Source organism: Anser cygnoides, chromosome 12 (assembly GCF_040182565.1).
Source record: "Anser cygnoides isolate HZ-2024a breed goose chromosome 12, Taihu_goose_T2T_genome, whole genome shotgun sequence".
Taxonomy (NCBI): domain Eukaryota; kingdom Metazoa; phylum Chordata; class Aves; order Anseriformes; family Anatidae; genus Anser; species Anser cygnoides.
In genome coordinates this window covers 7,355,575-7,377,727 of record NC_089884.1, presented here as the reverse complement: position 1 = coordinate 7,377,727, position 22,153 = coordinate 7,355,575, and the positions used below count along the sequence as shown (strand labels likewise).

The 22,153-nt window shown below is 34.3% G+C and overlaps 1 long non-coding RNA gene across 1 annotated transcript in view; it reads right to left on the bottom strand.

The window, feature by feature from the left end:
- The window catches only part of LOC125183372 (uncharacterized), an 85,375-nt gene that overhangs the window by 21,458 nt on the left and 41,764 nt on the right, over positions 1-22,153 (bottom strand). The window contains exon 6 of the long non-coding RNA XR_007165285.2: positions 19,470-19,550. This is a non-coding gene — a long non-coding RNA (uncharacterized lncRNA). The remainder of the gene's footprint in view (positions 1-19,469; positions 19,551-22,153) is intronic.

Sequence of the window (22,153 nt, the reverse complement as noted above, 5' to 3'; positions counted from 1 at the left end):
GTGGTCTACTAAACCACACCTCCACAAATGTGCTTTTTTTTGCCGTGTTTAGTCAGCCACCCGAGAAATTTGCCAGCAGGCTTTGAATGTACACTTTGAAGTGATTCAATTCTCTTAAAGTGTTGCCTGCTCATTTCCTATTTTTGAACTTCTTAAAAAAAGCAGTCTGTAGTTATTCTTCTTCAGAATAACCATTTTCACTAATGGAAAAATGAATTATCTAGGGAAAGACTGGAAATGTCACTGTAACAGATAAATACTACCTATTCTTTCTCCCTTTTTCTCTTTACTGCCCTTCACCATCCTCTTTTTAAAAGTTGGATCTCTCCTTATTTTCCCATCTAACACTGAGCCATGAGAAGCCCAAGAGCTGCTACAAGCAGAAAGAGTAGCCCAGGAAAGAGATTTTACTCTTTTTGAGATTACTGCTGGCTCTGCATTAACCTGTATGTTTTTAGAAATGAAGTGATCTGAAGGAGCAGTGTATTCTACAACACAAAGAGACAACAGCTTGAAATGTTCCCTTCTTTTCTGTCAAGGCCTCTGTCCTTCACTACATAAACTTTCATGCAGCTTCTCCTATGCTCATCTGGACAGTTTGCATCACCATTGTTACCTATAGTGCTGTTTTCAACTCCCTCTCCACTACTTTTTTAAATACAATGCATGAAAATTCATTTCCATTAAACGGCAAGGCTAGCATTCCTGTCAACTTTTGCAAGGTTGAAATTTTGCTTAATAGGCACAAATGTAGTATGAGCCTTTCCTGGAACTAATTATGCTGTAATTTCAGCTAACAGACCTACAGGGCAATGAGATTTGAGAAACTCTAAGGACTGACTTGCCTTCTGGCCATAAGCTGAAACTCTGACAAGCTGGAGTAACACACTGTCCTGTGTGAAAAGAGCAACCACTACAATGTATGCTCACTTGGGGCTCAAAGGCACCTGAGACTAGGATTCCACAAAACCATGTTATTGTCATGAATCGTCTCATCTGTGCTGTCCTTCTCACGCCTGCAATTCCTGGTAGAACTCATCACCGGAGCATAAGAGGTAAAAAATAAAAAATAAAAAAAGAGAGAGAGAGAGAGAGAACTAAACCAAAACAAACAAACAATCTGAGTTAAAAGTAGTTCATTTAAAGAATAATCTGTTTTTTATGTAGGATTTTTAAACTTGCTTCTTTAATTCAGTTTTGTTTGTTTGTTTATATTTATTTGTGGGAAGAATCACACAGAGATTTTTTTTTTTTTTTTAAAGACAACTGAGTGCAAGGTAAGCAGTTACAGCAACATGGAGCAGATTGTGAACTCTTAAATCAGTTTGCCACCAATGTTATAAAAACTGTTTATCCAAACTACTGTCCCAGCTGCTTTCACTGCAGTGTACAGCTTTTCCACCTCAGTTTTGAGGAGGCTAATGTGCCCCCTTTTATATTTACCACAAACAAAAACCCAAAGTTTTGCATGGGAGTACTATACAGATCACAGCACAAGGGCAGACAAGAAATCATATTTCTTACAGAGAAAGAGTTATTTTTCACTTTTAGCTTCCTGTCTCTTCCCCTAAACAGACTGCTATTGCCCATATTTCGAGTGCCCGTTGCTTTATTAGCATTCATTGTCTGCATTCTGTATTCCATTTGTACTGTACAAAAGTATTGTAAGCCTATTTCCTAACCCAATGGTCACCAATTAAATACCACCCAAGACTCAACATTTAATCAACTTTTGGCTTTTTTCATAAATCCCATAAAAGAATTTAACTTCAGTGATGATTTGCATTTTAGAAGTGCTTCAGTGCCTATAAAGACACAAATGTCATTCCAATTTTTCACACCAACTTCCAGAGCTCAAAAAAGAATTGAAAAGATAGTTAATCACGTTTAAAAAGGAGAAAGTAGAAGAGCTCTTGCAGCTTATTATCTAGATTTACAGATTTAGTATGCTCTGTCTTTGAGAGTGGGGTCTATACAACCCCTTGACTGCCCTTGACTGTCCTCTATCCTCTTCCTCTGTCCCTCATGAACATTCTTGAGCCACGCTGCATGCACTTTTCTCCTAGTGCACATGGAATCTCATACCTTACCTTTCAACTGTGTCGGCAGCTCCCTGACCTAGAATGGCATGTCCTTATTTCTCCCAACAGAAGGCTTTCAAGTCAGCTCAGCTGTTTCAGCCTATCTCCAGGTCAAGTCTGGGCTCTAGAGAGAGCACCACAAAAGTGGATTGTCATCTGTAGGAGGGTGTCATGATTACACACTCTATCCGTGATATTTGTTCTAGCACCCACATGGCCAGATACATGCTGAAGGTCAGCATGGACACAAGCTCCTTCTTACTCTTCAGATACATCTTTATGTTTTGCCAGAAGTCCCATTTCAGTATAAGTTTTCCTCTACATAACACAAATGCACAGTGAAGAGCCATACATAGATTTAACATGGAAGAGTAACAGCTTTCCTTACTACTCTGTACACAGTTTCAGCTCTTTTTGAATATAAGATCATTGAAGGATTTCTTCACGTACTTCAGTAACTTGCCTATAGAAAGATGGACTTTTTTATACCATGGTGTTAAAAGACAATTTGTGTATTTAGGAAATTCATGCATTCATTGAAAGCCATTTTAGTCTGAGTGGAAAACTGACTGAAACTTATTAATATTCCTATCATTCTTTTTAAGAAAATTCCATATTTGTGAGACTTCTTTTTTTTTTTTTTTCATATTTTACTGTAGTTAGAGGAGAGACAAAAAGCTTCTAAATAGTAATCAAAGTTATATTGGGATGCAACTTCAAAAATAACTAAGCCTGAAAAGATTCAGAATACATAGTTCTGAGGGGATGTTTTCTATTTTAAAGCCTTAATTTTCCAAGGCAGATACAAGATTAGTTACTGATTGGTACAGAGAGAAGGAAGATGAAATAAAAGTGATAAACTTTATGTCGTATTTAAGGATATATCTTCATTGTAATAAAGACCTAACTTCGGGCTAATCATTGTGGAATGACTAGCATGGGCTATCAGATCTGCCTGAGCAGAAAAAAAAAAAAAAAAAAAAAAGCTAAAAAATAAAACTAAAGCATAGATATGTCTGTGTCTAAGTTACTGCTGTGACTGTCTTGACGACATAAAATTCATTGGCTCAGCAAATCTTATTAAGATGATATTTAGAATGTCAAAATATACACTCAGAAAGATAACTAGGACTTAAACTCTATCAATCAGCTCCTAACAGCTGAAAAAAAACCAGTTGCTATTACAAACTTATCAAGAAGATTGTAACAAAGATAAGCATTTCATTTGGTTTGTAAGGATATTTTCTTTTACTAAAGGAAGTCTTTGTCTTCAAAAACATTTTTGCCAACCAATTTAAATATAGTCCTAAACTATGCGATACTGTGTCTTTAAAAATCTTGTCATTGAAATTGTGAACGAATTTAATGATAAGGACTGATGTAATCCCCAGTCTCATCTTTGGATGTTGTCTTTTTATTGTTATTATTATTTTTTTAAGTTATGATTTTCCTTGCTATATAAATGTTTTCAACTACTATGTTTTATAATTAAAAAATGTGTTTATGTACCCCTTTACTCCCACTATAGCCTTTGATAATAGAACATTGGAGTTGAAAACGGCCCATCCACTAGTTCAATTGCATTGAATGGGAGAGCAGGGCTAAACAGCACAGCAAGAGGGAAATTACTTTGGTGTTTATGTTTGCAGTCTGAGGCCCTGATCCTGTAGACATTCAGGCAGTTGAGACACTTTACACTACTGAATAATTTGATTTAGTTCAAAGGGAGTATTCAGGTATGTTAAATTTCTTACCTGCCTACACGTTTATAAGCTGGTGGCCTAAATTATGACTGAGCCGTCACTTTTGGTGCAGGTAACTTCACTGGATGAAAACACCAGTTTTTCATTTTCTCATAATTGTTGCCAAAGGAACAGTATTGCATTCCCCTGATCTAGTTTTATGAAATACAAAACAAGAGTTTGCATTGCTAGAGTGCACGTGAAGCTAAATTGAAAATGGTAGCTGGCCTTAAGCTTCAGGACAAGGAAGCGGAGCTAAAAGGCAAGATAAAATAGTTAGGATACAGAAGAATATTTTCCGTTACATAGTACATACATTCTGCTCCCATTAACTCTGGTACTGTAGAAGTGGGAGGTATTTTGTGTTTCCTTCAGAAATGACACTGAAAAAGTAGGCTTCAACAGAAAAATTTCTCCCTACTATTTACCAAATTTCTTACCTATTAATGTAATATATATGCTGTCATAGTACTGTGATTCCACGTTTACAATCTGCATAGCAAAAATACTGTACACAAATGGTATCAGATGAAAATCTTAGCCATAATCAGCAAATATCAAGGGAAGGCACAGGACTTCTAACTGCATCGAAAAGGAGGCAGACATTTACTTTCTAGAGTTTACCTCTGAATTCTTAATAATAATATTTTGTTCAGGCTGTTAAATACTTGAAAATGCTGCATAAATACAGATAAAAATCCACTGTATTCTAACATTAATAAAAAAAACAACAACAGTTTTATTACACTTTCGTTAGACTACTTCAACAAGAATCAGTTTTTCATCTTCAGACAGCATCATTCTAAGGTTCTGAGATATGACCAAAATGAAATCATCATAATTTAAGTGTTACCCTTTTAAAATATAAGGAGACTTTTTTCCTTCTTTTATAATTTATATTATCTGCACTGTGGGAACAACTTCATCTATTAACTGCAGTCTCTCAAATATAATGAAACCTCTTTAATGCCATCAACATTTTGTCAAAAGAGTATCACAGTTTGTACTCTGACCAGACATCACTGAGAAACAGTTGGTTGAATGGAATTCACCAAGAAAGCCCATATCTCCTTACAGTTCCAGTGAAATTAAGCAGGAGTAAGCTTTGTACATTAAACAGAATTATCATTGCATGTGATGGGCATAAGCAAATGAAAAAAAAAAAAAAAAAACATGCTGTAACAGGGATTTATTAAATATAGTGAAGGAAACACTGAACAGAACACAGCCCGTATAAGCCACTGTATTAAAATCTTAACGTGAATTAAGATAACAAATACTTTGAATATATCTAAATGTATTTTCTTGTGCATTAATGCTAATTGATATGTAAAAGCCAGTTACTCTGGACGAAGTGTTGCTCCCAGGAGAATGATGCCACCTTTTGTTGAGATGTATTGGCTCAAGGGCTAGTATTCTGTCTTGACATAGAGCAATTCTGTCCTAACACACACTTCTATAGTCATTTACCTGTGTTCCAACTGGATATGAAGCACTGACATACAAAGGACTGTCATACTGATTTCATAATGACTTAAACACAGTTTCCACGAGCATAAATGCACAAAGATAGAAAGCTGGGAGATTCAGATCCTGGCTCTGGATATTATGATCAAAGCAGGATGGAAACATCTCCTCCTTTGCTTTATTAGGAATAGATACTTCCATACATAGAACCTTTTGGATAATTTACTGAAGGAAACAGATAAGCTGAGTAATTTATATTAATTTTATTCCATAAAGAGGACAGGAATAATATGGCCTTAAATACTGTACAAACAGCTACTTCCAAATAAGATTTGTGGAAGATACTGTTGTTTAAATAGAGTTCTTTTATCTGTGGAATCTTGACAATGAAGTCTTTCTAATCACCTCAGCTGTCATCATTATTTCAGCCCTAATTACTGTGCAGGGCTGCTACTTGAATTCCCTCCCACCCCTCAGTGGGTTAGTTTTCACCCAGGCTAGTGGAAACATGGGAGGTGGGGAGGACATGTAGCCAGGAGATCAAGATTGCTCTTTTCAGTGACAGCCCTCCAGCCAGATCAGCTTAAGCAGACCATGAAACTGAACCCTGAGGTAGTTAGCTTCGAATTCAGGCAAGGGAAACTGTAACGTTTTCTCCCAAATAATACAGCTATCCTGAATTTTTTTACATTTATAAAAAGATATTAAAAAAATATATATCTTCCTACATCCAGTCTGGGGTTGCTATTTTATAGTACTTTTTGTTAAACTAATGTAACACTTTCGAAAGTAGTACTAGTAAAGCATAATACATGTGTGTATATCGTTACTTACAAAAAAATTGTCACTCCCTCAGTAATTGTGAACTTGAGTAAGTAATACAGGAAGAACTCCATACACCTTCTTCCTCCCCAGAAAAGACATAATCTTTTTCTTTCTATCCCTCCTCCTTTATTTCAGTATTCACTGTACATTATTCACAAAGTAAAAGTTCAGATAGTTCTCCTTATACTTTGAAAGATTCAGATTTGGATCCAAATACAGATGTTAGGTTCCCAGATCAGGCCGTATCAGCTTATTTTGTGTTATCTGGGACATATCTTCAAAAGAAAGTTTGAAACGTATGAGTGAATATTCTTGCCTTTTTTTCTCTTCTTTATCCTGACAAAAAGGAGTTTTCCACCCATCAGTAGGCTTCTTAATGCTAGAATCATATCTAGGACAGATTAGACTATGCTTTATATATGCATCCAATAAAACACTTTTTCTAAATATGTATCTAAACTGATAGGATTTAATAATTATCTTCTCAATACACTTTTCTTCTCCTTTATATGAAAGTTTTCTCCTTCCTCAAGCTTTTTTCCACCAAAACGTTCTCTAATGTGTCTAAATCCAGCTACTACACTGGCAAGTTACAATCTTAGATGTTCCCAAGAGGCATGGGAAACCTATAAAGATGCCCCCAGTCACATTCAGTTGTCCAGTTGCTTCATTTAGCTAACCTCTTCTTTCCAGATGAAATGTAGGTCAGAGTTCTGATGTGAATACTTGAATTTCTAACTTATCATACACTATTTTAGTTTTACTATGAAGTCTTCTTTTCCAGCAGAGTTTCAAACTTTATTAAGAACTAAACCAATACAAAGAATTATCTCTCACATGCTTTTTGAAAAGGAATCCTCAGCACCATTTCATCCTATCCTGCTACTAAGAAATCGAGCAATATGGGCAGTTGCCCTGAACTTACGTACTGAAGTTGTTTTTATAGGGGATCATGAAGCTTAATGGGCTGATTTAATGTGCTTGGTTACTGATTGAAATCTAAGCATCAGCAGCATAGACCAGGGATTTTGGATATTGTAAAATGTAATTCTAGATGAGATGCACCAAAAAAGGTAAAAATAAAATAAAATAAAATAAAAAAAAAAAAACAGGAAGCTTCAGAATCTTCAAATGTTTTGCTAATTGTAGATGTAAAGTATTATTCATGGTAGGAGGGAGTAATCTTTTCATCAGTAAAACAAATACAAATTTCAAACATTCCTGAAAATTCAAGGGCTGATTCATGATTCAATGCAGAAGCACCTGTGATTACAAACAAATCAGGTTTGTTCTTAAACTCAGTCAGAGCTGAGCACAGAATGCAATTATGCTTTATAGTGAAAGCAAAAAAGTAAATCTCACTTGTAGAGGGAGACTGGTAAGTGAATAGCAGCATGAAATCTGAATACCTATATATGCTACTAATTCAATATATACATCTTCAGCTTAAAAAAGCTATATTAAAAAAGTCATATTTAGGAAAATATAACTACTATGCTTCATTTTCAGCTTCTGGGAAGGAGCTGCTGCACTCCCTTTATATAAAGAAATGATTAGAAGAATACGCTTAGAACAAAAAGCCCACACAAATGAGATTTTTCTTGGCCATTGCTTTCTGAACCTGCTTTGTCTTTAAGCAGAGTTTACATTGTGTATGTCAGAAGAATTTCAGTTTCTGTCATACTGCTTATCAGGTCTGATCTAGCTGAGAATTCCTCACCCATGACCTCTTCTGTCTGACAGAAAGGCTCTCTGCTCTCAGGCTAACAGAAAACTCAGACTCACTCTCTAAAAGCTTATATCCAGCCTTAGGCTTCTCCACATTCTGGAGTTCATTAGTTCTTAGTTTTTTGCCTCCAGGACTTTCACTTCATATTACACTGAAGACAGAAAACCAGGAAACTCACACCCATCTTCTCCTGCCACAAAGAGAGTTACGTAGCATAGCGTAGCTACGCATGCTATCACAGTTTATCTTTCACTACTTCCTTCGATTCTCTTCTCACTTCTCATTATGTACTTTTTCTACTTAACATTTTTCTTTTTATCATAGGATGAGTACTGCAAAGTTAGAACCCATAACCACCCACCATTGCTATTCCACCTATTCCACAATCTTTTATAAAACTTGCTTTTAATTGACTTCTCTATCACAGTTGGGGAAAGAAAGGATACGGCCAAGGATTCAAATGGTTGCTCAGAATAAGGAATAGCAAAATCTTGAACCTCTTACTTGCTAAGACTGCACTTAACTATAGATTATCTGACTGCTCTCTACTGTATTTCTACTTAAGTTTTAAAACAGAACTGGGGTTTATCTTCAAGCAGAATAGGAACTTGCTTGAATTTACAAAGAAATTTTGTAGGGTGGATAATCCATTTCACACCAACACTGTGTTTATTACCTTTGCTGAGCTGTATGCTATGAAGACATTAACCTTGTGTACAGGTTAACATTAAGCATAGCGTATGGCAACAATTGATTTTAAATAGAGAGTATACATAAGAGCATACTCTATATTTTAGAGCATACACACAATGTACATACCCTTCTCTAGTCAGGCTTCCTTTTTTCAGCTATCAGATGAATACAAATTAAATTGATTTCAGTGTTTCAGACTATGAATTCAAGCTTGAAAGAATTCAAATTAGTCTGAAGATTCACTAGAACTATAAGAATAGGTGACCACCTGAGACATTTGTACACGTTCCCATTACTTGCCTTAAACCTTCCACTGGTAAATAATAATAATAATAATAATAATAATAATAATTATTATTATTATTATTATTGGTCATTTCTCATAACTCATGAGCTGCTCTCAAATACACACTTAAATTCTTTTATGAAGTACAGTAAAGATATGAAACATCCCTATACTTTGTTTAAAAGATATTCTGTTTCCAGAAAGTAATTTATATTGTTTCATAATTTAATCTTTCTTTTTTTCAAAAAGAATGTCACACTTGTGTTCACAGTGAATGATAAATCACAAGTTTCTGTTTCTTTATTTTTCAATAATAACATTCTTGTTGCCTTTTAGCTCAATAAATTAACTTAGAGTAACACTTTGACGTGGAAAATCACAAAATGAGCTAGCTAAGCCTTTTTTGTTTCTATTTATACTTTCTCTTTCTCTGGGCCCTAGACTGAATTATAAAAACTTCTGAATGTCTCATCACCACTCTTCAATTTCATTCTAGATTAAATACTCTGAGAACTTGGAATGGAAACAGGAACTATTTATTTCCTTGGAAAGCCTAGATGTATGACTTTCTTGTTGTCATTGTATCTTGCTTCCATATTTGGCTGAAACATTCAGCATTGTGAGAAGAAGCCTAAATACACAAGTATCAGCCTCAATTATTGGAAATACATTTTTTCATTAACTCCAAGGAAAGACTCCCTTTTCCCACTCAAAATTTTATTTTCAACTCTTACTATGAGAACAATGTCACACAAAGATTTTTTGGAAACTTGACACTGATTGACAAAAGTGACTTTTTTTATAGACAGTTTATCTGTCTACTGAAGATGACTTTTAAAGTGGAAAACTGCTTAAAAATGATAGAGAATGGTTGACGATAAAAAAAAAAAAAAAAAAGAAAATAAGAAAAAAAAGATGTGGGTGAAAATACTAATTTCATTTCCTCTGATAAATTGCTTCCTGCATCAAAAAACATTTCCATTTAAGGAAAAAAAAAAAAAAAAAAGAAAAAAAAAGGAAAAAGATACCTGCATGTTACTTCTAATTGAAAAGACTGAGCACATAATAAATTTCCTATTTGGTACTCATATTCACAGGAATCCAGGAGCAAGGTTTTCCCAGAGTCCAGTGGAGTTTTAGGCACTCCCAGTTTCTGATATTGCTCTCTGCCTGGATTACTTGCTTCCTCTCCCTGTAGGTACATGCAGTGAGAATTACTTCTCAGAGGACATCATGTCTACAACTCAAAGGGAAATTCCTGTTTGTCAAATGAACTCGAGTAGAGGAAAAATGGTAATAATTTAGCAAAGGAAATATACAAAGAAAATTCAAATGGAAGGCCTTTTGGCATAAATTAAGTACTGCAGATATACTAAAAGAATGACTTTTAAAATTTACTGGAATGTACACTCTGCTTGTCAGTATATAACAGTATCATACTGGAAATAATGGGATTATCTATAGATAATTTAATCGGCTGTCATCAAAGGAAAGAAATACTGCAAAGACTGAGATTTTTGTTTTTAGTTGTGTTTACATGTCATAGTTTAGAACAACTGACACTTGGCCCTAGTGCAAACAATGGAACACAGGACTGCTAGTGCTGAGGTTGCCTTTCCTGATCATCAGAATCTGTCTCCTGGGCCTTAGTAAACTGTGGACCCTGATGCAATTACACTTGATAAGTTTGCCCTGCTTATGTACATCTTTGATCTTTATATAAATAGTCCCTGGACATTCGTGCATGTTGAGCAGTACTTTGATCCATGAATAAAATCAGTCAAAAGCACTAGTGCAGCAAGGTATGGCTCAATAATTATAAAAGTAAAATCGTGACATAAACTGCTTTCACAAACTTGCCTTCCTCAGGGACAACAGTCAGACCTAGCTTGCTGTTTTTCTGGTAAGCTGTTTGGAGTTAGAATAGAATTGAATGATAACTTTAATGGAATGGAAGGAGGAGAAGAACAATAAAGTTCATTTTTCCAAGTAAAAATATTACAGAAAAATTACGAATTGATTTTGTGCAGAATCCTTCCTCTTTTATCATTTTATTTAATTATTTCTTTGCTTTAAGGAGGCCTGGCTGTGGGCTGATATAATCTCAGAAAAAAAAAATCATCCTGTAAATAATTTCTAATAAATTATGTGTTAGTGAGAACGGGGAAGTTGAGTGAAAGACCACTCAACCTGAATTCTCTATGTACTATAAAGTATGTTCTATAACAATACAGTGTGATTCAGAACTCTAGAACTCTTCAGTACCTTCTGTTGCCACTATTTCTTTTTTTTTTTTAATTTTCTTAAGAATCTACACAATGAAAAAGATATATATATATCTTTATGTATTTCTCCCTATATATCTTTATATATCTATATATATCTTTATATATCTATATATCTGTGTGGGACATAGACTCTGTGGATATGTATCTAATTCTAGAATTAATGCAACACGGTCCAGAAGGAACTTGTGGATATTGAACAATAGTATGTTTTTATCTCACAATTTACCTGAAAGCAATATACCCCTTTGGATAAAAGTGATGCAATTGTAAATGTTATAGGGAAAATGCAAAAATTTATTGGGAAAGTACTGTTAAAAGAGTTAGTGTTTTTTTTTTTCATTTCATACCAATGTCACAATTGCTCACAAGCTATTTTGCTAGTAGTAAGCTAGGCACAAGAGAGTCATCAGCTCTGAATGTATTTTACTTTATACTAGGATACTGTATGTGTATTTTCTTGTGAGAAACAATAATTTCTCATATGGAACAAACTGCATAACTCAAAGATGGTCTCAAGTTTCTGCAATTTACATTCTATACTCAGAAAAGCTTCTGAAAGATATTAGATGAATTAGCTGCGGATTCTTCATTTCCTCATTTGATCATGCTTCTAGTTATCATTTCACAAACTTCCTTCAAATCAAACTAATGCAAGTGGAGGTGTTGTTGAAGAACCTTTCTGTAACTACTTAAAACACATTTAGCAATATATTGGCTATATAAGTGTAGTTTGCAGTGAGTGCAATATGGAGTAAGAAATATTGAACTGTGATATACAGAAAATATTTGGACCATTTGTTCATATGATATATACTTGCAGGGACTATCTATAAGCCTACTTACAGTCCTAAAGTACGAACATCAAATTAGCATTCAAATAAACTGGGTTGTAAACTCAGATTTTTCTTATCATATATCAGATATATTTTTTCTTTCACATACATTCTCTGTGTTATGTTTAGTATCTACTTAGAACTTCCAGTATTTGTTTCATTCAAAAATCAAGATCAGTTAGCTTTCTAAGACATTTTCCCCATCAAATGATGGATTTGCGTATGTTATGTAAGAAGCATTGACATGAGATTGAATTAATGATCACTGTTGTCTCTTCTCCTTAAACAAAGAATTGACAAAAAGTGTGCTATATACAGGTTAACCTTCTCTCTACTTTGTGACTTAAAATTCACTTAGCCATTCCTAAAGCTCTCTTTACTCTCTCACATTCAAACAATATTTTTCTCATCTTGTGTTATGAATAAATTTCCCTTCATTCAGAATTATTTTAATTCTTTGTTTTTAATGTTAAAATTCATTCATATTTCTACTTTTTCAGTAATTTCTGACAGATACGTAACTACCTGTGAACCTCATGGAAAATTCCATATTCTTTCTTCTTCAAAATGTGTATGTGGGTATTATAAGCACCACTTGTAGCATTATAATGTAGGATTATGTTACCTGATTTTATTAAACTTAAAGAAGCAGGAAAGAGTTTGAGCTTTCTGAAGTTAGTGCTATTTTCAAAATACCTTATTCAATGTTTAAGATATGTAGAAATTTAGATGTAGCCAAATATATTGTTATTGCATCAATCAAATGACAATTTGAGGAAATTATTACATGTCACAAAGTATTTCACATTAATATAATAAAAATGATTTGCTGAATGAGTATGTGAAGGATCTGCCACTTGAACCATAGCAGAACTGGAAGTTTGAGAATCAAATAGCTAAGAATAACACTGCTCCATTTTCAATGTACTAAAAGCTTTTTACTCAGTGGGAAACTAAGTTATTAGAAAGGGCAGTCTAAAAATGTACTGCTAGGAGATTTGGGAGTAGTAGTCCTTGAAGTGAAGATTTAGTATTGTAGATTTTACAATTTATCCATTTTTGGTGGTTGTGATGTATGAGTCACAGGGGTAATAAACTTCAAATAGGTTGAAGTAAAGTTAAGCACTTCCCAGTATCTTCTATTAATTATCTGTGGAATAGAAGAAAATAAATTAATGCAGAGACATAAGCTCATCTTGGAACAAAAGGGGAATACAATCTTATTGCGATGGTTTTACTGAGTCTTCTTCAGAGAGGGCTGAGTGATCAAGAAGTATTTAATGTCTATAGATTACTTAAAATATTTCTTCAACTTTTTTATTTTTTTAATTTAAATGAAGAATGTAATATTAAATGAAGGATGGCAGACTAATTCTGTAAACAGAACTATCAAAAGAGTTGTGCTCTTCCCTGTGTGAAAGCTGTAGGTCAATCCTAGCTAGCAGGCTTACCCGCTGGAGTTGTTTCAAGAGTATTTCATGTTTTTTGTTCTTTTAACCTCAGATTTCTTCTGAGTGAAGACTGTACAGTGAGAGAATATTTGTCACATATATGATAGCTCTGTGATTTAGCAGCCAGTTGATACGCCATTGCTCAAGGGAATCTCTAAGCCTTTTGCTTGGCTATTCCAAAGCTGGCTCACCAAGATGATCTGTGTTTATAGTCTGATACAAAAAGAAAGGGTAAAAATTAACCTTCCACTCCCAACACATTCTAACATCCCTCCTAAATCCCTAACTCTGAAGACTGCCAATGCTAGCAGAGGATTCTTTCCCTAAAGACAAGTTTTATATGTGTATAGCATAAGCAACAGCTTACATACTTGGACTAACTGCTGATTTGAGGTGACCTTGATAGATGTCATCAAAAACATATTCAGTTTTATGGCCCTTTAATAAACTTATCTCCAAGTGCAACCTCCACATTGAGGTCAATCAAAAGCAAAAACATAACAACAACAACACCCCACCAAAAAAAAAACAGAAAACTTATTTAATTTTCATGAAGAAAACATGGTGTTTGTTTACATAAGTGTTGCCTGTGAGTATTTAAGGTCAGCTCAAAGTTTGACTTTGTAACTTCTTATTCTTCAACTCATCAGCATAGCTAAAACCTCCAGACCTACATCCTTTTGATCATTTCATACCTGGACACTCTCCAACACATTAACTCTCATCTAAAGCTTACAGTTTCTTGGCAGCAGTAACACTATTTACTTCAACTTTGCAGAGGCTTCAAGAACTTAAAATAAACCAGTATGTTTTCAAGTTTTCTTCCCTTGGAAACAGTAAAATACTTGTCTCTTTGCTCTCTTTATGAGGATATTGTCTTAAGATACTGATGTTACTAATCCTCATGTATTACCAAGAATCGGTGTATTTGGTATGTAAACATATAAGGGAAGTTGACATCATCTGTCTTTTCCCATACCTACGAGAAAACACCAAACATGACATTGCTTCGGCAACCGGAAACTGATGAATAGTAATTGTCAGACAAAAGTAAAGCATTATTTCAGGTCCCAACTGTATACAATGTATTTCAAGCTTAATATCCATTAGCTGTCAAATAAATAAAATAGTTTTTAATGTGTTTCTGTGAAAGCATTGACCTTTCTTTAACTAGATCCTACAATTTATGCTAGATTGACCAAATAAAGCAGAAATGTCCAGTTCTAAAATGTGCAAAAAAATGTCTCATGCTTTTTTTACCCATCAGCCTCTACCTCTGAAAGACAGTGTGAAGGCTTGTATAGACATAAACAGGTTAATATACTCCGTAGTCTCAGAGCTGAGGTTAAACAAAACGCTCAGTCTAGTTTGCACTCTTCTTGTTACATTTTCTAGATCAGCCTTCCACATCTCTAGCTAATTATCAACATCATCTCTCCAGATAATCTTGTCAGATGATGACTGTGTCTGAAGATAATCTTTTTAGGGCATAATCTCACCGCACAATCATATTGTCTCAAGAGAATTGCATTACAAGACATCAGTAGCTCCCAAGAAGACGGTACATATTCAGAAGCAGTAATATATAGTTCTTAAGTTTAAAACATATACAAAGCTATGTGATATTTGTCAGCGTAGCAGTGGAAATCAATCTCTTTATGCCTTTGCAAAACATCCTGCTCAAAAATGGTTATGAAAGAGGACCCGAATGAACAGCAGTTTTGATAGTATAGTAATTACAAATAAGTAGTCTTCAATTCTTTCATTGTAGGTTATAATACTTCGCATTAAAGCTTCTCTTAGATGAGTTTCCACAAGCATTACTTTGCATTAGCAGTTTCTATTTGTTGACATTCCACAAGCTATTCCAATAAATACTAAGTCTTACTGCAGTATTCTTAGGCAAGTCTAGAGGATCTCTCATTTTTATGGGTGGATTAGGACAGTCAAGCAATGCAACGCTAATCACTCACAGTAAAAAATCCCACAAACACTACAGCCTCATGTACAATGTTAAAGAAGATCTACTGATTTTGAGTGCTTTTATCAGTGTGCTAAACTCTCACAGCTAATGACACAGTAGTAGCGGTGGAATTAAAATTTAGCAATTCTGATCCTAGGGCCTTGTCCATTTTGATATTCTCAGAAGCACATAACCAAGATCATACTCAAAACCTTCCTTTTTCTAGACAAAGACTTACTAATTTATCATTTTTTCCTGACTGTGGACCAGTCTCTGCTGTTCTTATTACTAACTGTATAGGTTATCAAGAATCCATTCAGTTATCAAGAATTCACGAATTACTTCAAAATACACCAGGGACAGCTTAGCTTTTTTTTTTTTTTTTCTTCTTATTTTTCGCTAGTTTGATAATGAGTTTCTGCATGAATACTAGTTAATATTTCTCCAAGAAGTACAATATACTTGCCAGTATTAATTTAAATGAAAACAAAACAATCCTACTCAAAAGCTACATCCTCAGAATACACAGTGCTACTTTTTCAAGTACTCCCTGAAATCAATTAGAATTTCCAGGTAACTGTGGCAACTTTACACGTATTTGTTGAATTACTGTTACTCTGGCCAGCTTGTTTGTATTAGTTCCCTCATACTAGACAACACTGTCATACATTAACTGCTAGTACACCTTCACATTAGCTCTGAGCATAGCTTTTAATTGCTTTTCTGGTTTTCTAGTTTTATTAACAACATTTTATATTCACTACACCTTCTTTATATATATATATATATATGTATATATGTATATATATAAATTATGGGTTGTTAGAAACACAGCTTTATCCCTCTTTGTTTTAACTAATTTCTAATGTTTCCTAACTTTTACTTCAACTAGCCAGCAGCATGCATGTCATGGTATACCTATATTTATCGATGCTCTCCATTTCTACTGCAGCTTTCACCTGTTCTATGCCAGCTGCCTACTTTCAATTTATTTGGAGATATTCTTTATTCTTTTCCTTCCTGACCTTCATGACCCTATTTGTGCTACTGCAAAAAATAACGAAGAGTGTGAAATATCCATGAAACAGTTCAACTTGATATTTTTGGAGAATGTACTGTTTAAAACCTCAAGTGGCAATACTAAGCCTTCATGATTTGCTACATGCTTATTCTTTCTCCCATCACATAGAAAACACCATTCTACTACTTTTTCAGTCTTCATAACTGATGATTTTGTCTTGTGTTACACAGTAAACCCCTGTATAATATTATCAATGATTCTTGAAACTTCCAACTGTTATTCTGATTTACAGTCTTCCCCAAACATATTTTAAAATTAATCTTTAAAGAAAAATGATGATATAAGCACCTTACACAATTGAAATCATGTGCCTCTAAAGGCCCAATGAAAATCTGATAGAGAGAATATTTAAATGTCATTTGCATTTGCAAAAACATCGCCTTCAAAGCAATGTTAGTGTGTTTTAGTTACTGAAAGAACAGGACAACCTTCTGGTGTTAGAAATAAACCTTGAAGAAGAAAATGTGAAATCCCATTTCACAGAGACAGAAAAATTAATTAAGATTGGAGTATAGTTTCACAGTGCATTGGAACCATTCTAATGCATGTAGCTGTCTAAAGAGGTATCTTGGTCCTCTTCCAATCCCATCAATACATCCCACCTTACCCTTCAGGACAGTTCTAGCTACTGCACGGTTTGCAATTACTTGGTTCAGACATTTTTGTGTACCCACACATACAGATCCTATGTTTGATCCATTTATATATATGAGTATGTATTTTTATATATAATGAGTTGGAGCTTTTCAAAAACTCACAAAGGAGAGAACCTGAACCAAACCACTTCCTTTCTCTGAAGAATACCAAAGATACTTTCTGGATAGACCTATGTTCAGAAGTATAAAGCCATCTCAGCTTGAGACTTTTAGATGTCCCAGTACCTTGCAAATCAAAACTAATGAAGATTTAGGATTTTTCAGTTTCAGAAGTAAAATTTCTAACAAGTCTTTCTGCCATGCTTCATAGCACAGTCCACAGAAACTCAAAGGTCTGCACAAGACTCCTGTAATACACACTGTCTCCCCAAATTCCAGAATCTGTTATAACAGTCTCCTTTTTTACTGTGTTCCCTGTACAGGCAGGTATGTTTTCACAGGTATCTCCGCCGCTGTTATGCTAAGATACTTCTTTGCCATTTATCAAAACATCACTTCATACATCTATATATAAGAGCTGTGTTCTAGTACAAGTAATTCCTAGAGATATTGACTTCTTAGAAACAGAAGACAGTATCAGATCAAGATCTATAGGCAAATAGAAATGAGTAACTTATATTCACACAAAACAAAAAATGCTCTGAATTTTAGTTCAGCCTTCTGTAGGTTGTTCATCTATTTACAAAGCTGAAAATGGTTCTGGTGAGAATGCATTTTTTTCAAAGGAAAGAACAAAAACATTTTGTCTGATGTTGTCAGGTATGGCGTAAGTATTTTCACGTTATACCCCTTTAATATGAAAATGGGAGCTCTCAAACTATATTTCTTTACTAGAAAATACAGTATTCATTAATTTTCTTTTGCTTTATCGTGTTTTCCAAACTTAATTTAGAGTTCATTCTGCATTCTTTACTAGCTTTTTATGTAGCTTAAAGTATATTAAGTAATTTAAATGATAGGCTGTGAAATGTATAATAGGAAATATTATCACTAATTTGAAGTTTGTTATGACAACTCAGACATACTGAACACTTGAAGAATTAAAGTGTTAAAACCATAGTACTTGCAGCTATTTAGCAAAACTTTCAAGATCAACAGCTCTGCTTTACAAAACCTTTAAGTGTTTATTAATTTAAGTAAATTTCATAGAATTTCTTTGATCACATTTTTTACAACAAAGCTTTTGCAAAGTGAGCATGCATCCTAATTGTTTATTTACACAATATTAATATTCAGACAGAAGGATCATGGAACCACAGTTAATTAAATATAAATTAATGTGGTGGAATATTTAATTATCTATTCTACACCTCACAACTAATGATTATGTAAATGCCTTGCATTTAATCTTGTTCCCAGGAAATTAACTTAATGGCCTTCAACAAATGAACATTTTGTATGCATTGCAGGACACTTTATCTAAATTTTAACAGCATGGTATTAGTTTCAGATAATAACATGATTACACAATTTAAAATGTAAATGTATACAATACTTTTGTTTTCTTGATTTTACCTTAAAATTTAAAGTGGAATGTAAAACTATTTATAGGTCTATAGCTCTGAAGTTCTGTTGTCTAGATTTCAGACAACATCTCTTTCCTGATCTGCTTTCAGCACAATTACTGTTTTCTCTTTCACTCAAACACAGACACTGGTCCTAGAGAGGATAACTTCCATGCTGGCTTTCCTAGCTACAGAACACCAATAAGAGAGATTCAAAAGATAAATGAAAATGGCATACTGTAACACAGACCTTCCTAGGTCCAGTAATAAATATTGAAAGGTATCCACCAAATTAAAGATATGAAACTCTACAGACTAGAAAAAGTCTGTAGCTTTTGTAAATAAGGGGAATATATATGTATTAAAAATACAACAAATGTGATTCTGGTAGATAGGTAAAGCAGGTTACATACAAAATCTTCCATAAAAGAAACCACTTTAACAGTTATACACAGAAAATATAACATTCCAAGGCAGTATTTTCATCCTCCAGTTTTTTGTACTTTTAGAGCTATTAGGCACTCTTGCATACTTTAGCCTCGGAACCCACAATACTTTTAACTGATCTCAGAATGCAATTACAGTAATTACAACAAGTATCATTAGCTACCACTAAAGTACATTGTGGATATAGATTTAATGTTTCTGGAAAAAAAGTTTCTTGCTACTAGCCAGCATAATTAACATGCACTCCAATTTAGGATTAATCTAGAAGAGTTAGGCCTCTCAAAAGGAGAAGAGAGGGCTGTATGGGTTGTATGTACATCCAAAAATGTACAAAAAATGGACCGAAGATTACTACTTACTTGTCTGCAGGCCTAGGAATACCTGTGCAGAGTGTCAAACACTGCTTTTTTCTTATTACTCACACTTTTGCTTCTGCAGAATGATTACAGCAGGAAAAAAAGAGAAGTGGTATTCAAAGTCAGTGGAAGCCAATGCAAAATGATCTGAAATTAAAACAAAAGAACAACAATGAGCTCTTATATTACATCTTACAGAATTTTACATACTTTTACATTTTACAGCTTCACAGTATTTTACTTTACAAAAGCAACACAACACAAAATTATATAGCCAGGTAGATTTTACCACATAGTGGTAAATGGTATTTAGAAAAAAACTCAGGAACTATCCAAAGAATAGTTTAATCCAAAAACATCAAATGAAAGTTTTCAAAACTTATGTCATTTTGGTATTATTTAAATTAAATGTTTCATTTGTGAAATATGGAAGAGCAAAAAGGCTTAAGAAGATAGAATCTCTGTTCCATTTATAAAGAATGAAAGAATAAGAAATCCTAGTTCTGACCAGGTACATTAATTTGAATTACACATTTGCTTATCCACAGCTCTGCATTTGTTCTAATCGTTACTGTAATTGCACTCAGGAAAAAGGGCATGGAAATACTGCAGAAAAAATCTTTGAGTAATTTACCCATCCTGACTTCAAGGGTAATAGATGTTAGTTTTAAGAGATTTAACGTTAAAAAAGAGCAAAACGAGGCTTCATTTGAATGCAACGCAAAAGTCTGCTTTGCTCTGGATTCCTAACCTGGAGATTTTATGTTCAGTAAGTCTTTGGGATTACCCTCGTGGTATGTCTGGGAAGACGAATTTTGACAGTCCATACTTCAGAATAGGGTCTCAGAAGATCAGGAGTACCAGAACTGATGTCTGATAAATGAAAGGACAATTGCACTTCTGATAGAATCCTGGTGGCAGTTGCCTTCATTTTACTGCAGCAGACAGGCAAGGATAGCCATTTCATAATAACACAAAATACAACTGGAACTGTGAAAAAAGTGAATTTTAGCACAATTTGGACTGCTATACACCACAGAGTTTCAGCCAGACAGCTAGTTCACATACTGAGTATGTCTCCATAGTCCCTCTGTAATCTGATGCTTTATTTTGCTCATTCATGTATATAACTTTAGAGTCCCTTGAGAACATGAAAGGAAGCAAAGGAAGAAAAGGAAAAGGTAAGAACTGCAATGACCTACAAGTTTACAGCTACATGATGTAAACACAATTTGATAGACACATTGAATCTAAGACACATTGAATCCCAGTTCTTGAATGCTGGTTATCTTTCTCATTGTTAATGCGGAGTACATACTACAGTGTTTTGTCCTTTAGATTCTGAAGTGGTACATATTCATTATCATTCACTCATCATAACTGTCATCCAAAAATCAGTTGAATAATCACAGTGAAGTGCATTCATAAAAGTGAGTTGATCAAATTAAAATTAATTAGTTGACCTTGTATTCTTTGTTTAGCATGATCTTTCCCAGCCATCTTCTGCAGGGTTATACTCATGTCTCTGAAATAGTTTCTTGCCTTTGCAAAAGAAATGAGTGATGCTACACTAGGTACATAAAGTTCAGAATATTACATCTTTTTTTGTCTCTCTCACATATCTTGCTGATTACACTAGGAATTTATCTACCTTCCACTGTGTAAAAATCCTTCATTTTATGCTTCCTTTGTTACTTCTTGTTGTTTTTATTTTCCATTACTTCTTTCTCAGGGTGAGAAAGAGGCAAACCAAAGTTTTAATCCAGCATGGAGGTGGAAAATTCTTGGAGGAGCTTAGCACTCAGTGGAAGTTGATTACACTTAATAATTACACAGAATACTCAATACCTTCCAGGATCCTTTGCCAGTTGAGTGAGAAAGTGGATGATGAAGAGCAGTAGTTATTTTTACATATTATTTCAAAGGGCTTAATTCAACTCTCATTTAAGTCAACAGGAGATTTTCCAGAGTTTAATGGGAAAACTTAATTAACATTTTACACCCTTAAGAATTATGCCTGTTAAACATCTGCCTATCCAAAGCTTTTACAAGAAACAGAGCCAAATGCAGATTCTAAATACTATCCTGTAATCTACCCATCATACAGCACCCATCTCCACTAGGGATTCTGTTGACAGTTAATCATACTGAGTGACGAGTTCAAATGAGATAGTTCTAAAAGTGCAAGCTGTATATTTTAATACACCTCTGTGTATAAAGCCAGGATTTCACAATGGTATTGGATACCAGAAATGTTTACCACATGTAGAAAACAAATACACAATGAAAGAATATATGACTCCATGCTCTTCAAAACAATCATTAAACTATAGTTGAATCACAATTCCCTATTTGAAGCAGGCTTTATAAACTTTCCATGCTTCTAACTATTAGACTAATTTATTTTTCAGAACATCATCCATGGGTGTAAAACCTTCTTCTTCGTCTTTTCCTTTCATCCCTGCTGTCTCCCCCTTAAAACTGCTCCTGATCTCCTTTCCAGACCTTTTCCCAGTCCTTGTTTTTATACTTGCTCAGTGGAAAAAAAAATGAGCAGCCATAAAGTAGCAGTAGCCATAAATTTTGTGGGGAAGTTATGTGGAGAGCAAGTTCTCAGGGCAAAGTGCTGGGGATGGTCAGTAAGGGGAGTTAATTTAGGTTCTGCAGCACCCTTTCCTACTGTCACGTTCCCTCTGAATCAAGCTGACTGTTTGCATTAACATATCTAGAAGAAATTAATTTCCTGTAAC